The following is a 2699-nucleotide window of genomic DNA, read 5'->3' on the forward strand; positions in this document are numbered from 1 at the left end:
GTGGTAAAAATAGAGCTGTACAGTCTGTCCATGTGTCTTATCTGTGACATTGCACACAATCATGCTATTTGTACATATTGTACATTTCAGACGAAAGCATATAACTAATCCTTGGTTTCAGTTCTTCAAATAGAAATTTGTTAAGTTAAGCATTTATTTATATTTGGTGAACTGTAGGCTATATGTTACATAGTATGTTAAAGTTACATGAATTTCACATTTTAGCCCTAAGCCCTTCAAAAAAAATATAAATATATAATATCATATCATATAATTTTCTCCTTTTTCTCCATTTTCTCTTTCCTGTCTATGCAGTTTTTAGACACCAGTGTCTTTTGTGAGATCCTGAATTTTTATTAGGCAACATCAAGTGAAACACAGCAGACATAATAACCATTGGTGGGTTTGATTTCAAGCCTGGCTATTTATGAGCCAAATTCTAGCACCAACTTAATGGAACTCATCCTGTTGTGCAAATGCAGGAATGCTGTGACTGAGTGAGCTACTGAGAAGAAAGGGTTGACGGGACTGAGGCAAGAATGTTTGATCATTAAAAATAAGACAAGAAAGAAGAACATACAATACTGTTACTCATTGGTTGTATGTTGCTACAATGTTGACTTACTGTAGCTGACCCACTGGCCTAAGAAGTGTTATGTATTGAATAAAACTCATCCTCCATCCTTAAATCTAGGCAGAAATTGAATATGAAACACATATATTTCCTCATGTATGAGTAGAAATAATATAAAAACCTACCTACATTTACATAGTATTTGCAGTTAAGTTAAGCAGCAGTTTGATGTTTCCAGCTCTGATGGTGACTTCCCAGTTAGATTATAAAGGTTATTACTGTAAGTTCTTATTTGCATTCTCAATTTCTATTTTAGTTGTGATTTTACTGATCATCAGATAACTAAAATGTTTGCTTTCTTGGTCTGCAGGCACTTTGAAAACAATTATGTATTTATTGATAATACAATTTTGAATCATCAGCTATACGCAATAATGAAATATTGTGAAGACATGTTTTGAATGCCAAACTCCAGTGTTGTGTTGGAGAACTGACATGTCCTGAAATGTACAAATAAACCTGGCCATGTGGGAACACGTTGCGTGGTGAAGCATTAAAAATGACAAATGAGCCATATCTGATAGAGGTTTTTGAATGTGTTGTGTATTTATCTGTGATCTGATCGTCTACATGTTTCGCACAACGAATGCGTCTGATTTTCTGTACATGCAGGAAACAACAAGAGCTGCTCAGCAGGATGCTTCACATTGTTTGGCTCTGACGTGAAACCAACATCACATGAAAATCAACATACACAAAAACTGCTGCCAGTCAGTTAATCTATTTAACTATACAGTCTTTGTTCTTGTGGCCTATATGTCACAGTTCAATACATGTGTGCAATGACAGCATTGCAGGACAGAGGTGACAGAACAGTTGGAATTACACCGGTTGGAAAGATGGCGAGAGAAGAGTGTAGGTTAACATCATAGATATGTACATACAGATATATACATGTATGTATGTATGTATCCAAACACAAAATATATAAATATATACATAATTATACATATATACATATAGATATATCATTTGCTATATACACTACATATACATAATACAATAAAATAGATATTTATATACACAAATGTATATTAAAGCAAAAGAGATAAAAAAAACAAATAACAAATTACAGAGCACATCTGATACTTAATAATCACTTAATGACATACATACATCAATAATACACTAATTTTATGCATCATCCATGACGATAAAGATACAGAAAAATAGAAAGTATGGCAAAAATAGCATATTGTCAGTATTTTTAGTATTACATTTACATTTTGGGAGGTCTTTAACAATTAGTTTCATAAATCGTGTTTTCAGGGGAGCTCATATTTTATTCCCGGTAGTTCGCACCTGTTTATAGTACTGTTTATTACTTACTTACATAAAACACCAGATCACAGTTTTAAACAATATAATGAGGAATCATCATTCACTGAAAAGCACTTGCTTAGGTTTACGATTAAATATCAGACAATAAGAAATAAGGTAATTTATTTGAAAACTTGACACTGTTCCTACTTTCTTATTCTTATTATTATTAATACTAATAAAACTAAGACTGTTGAATGAATAAACTTTATTACTTATTATAATTTACTCCAGTATTGCACTTTTGATGTTGCCGGGTTATACTTTGTCTTTGAACACATTTCAAAGACAAACATTGTACGCACTGTTAACTTTCATTGTGTTAGTTTTCAATTATAGATTCAGATCAAAGTCATGTTAATGAAAAGCCTTTACCTTTTGCCCATATACTTTACTTTCATACTATATATTATGGCTCTTTAATTACAACTAATTACTACTTTTATTTTATTCTCGAATCTCAGGTTGTTGAATTCCCATAACTGGCCCTAATAATCATAATTCATACGGTTTGATTTTACAATTTTCCTACCGCCATTACATTTTATTGTGTGCAACATCTATAGTGAAAGCAGTGGTTCAAGAAGTATGTAGATCATTTAATTGAGTTTAGGTAAATACCAAAATTAAATATACTATAGATTTTACTTAAATAGGGGACAGAATTTTTATCAGCGAAGCATAGGTACATTACTGCAGGGCAAAAATGTGCAAAAGATGACTCAGTCATGTTTTTGGGGCTGCC

Source organism: Morone saxatilis, unplaced genomic scaffold (genome assembly GCF_004916995.1).
Source record: "Morone saxatilis isolate NCDOM2014 unplaced genomic scaffold, NCSU_SB_2.0 Contig21, whole genome shotgun sequence".
Lineage (NCBI taxonomy): Eukaryota > Metazoa > Chordata > Actinopteri > Moronidae > Morone > Morone saxatilis.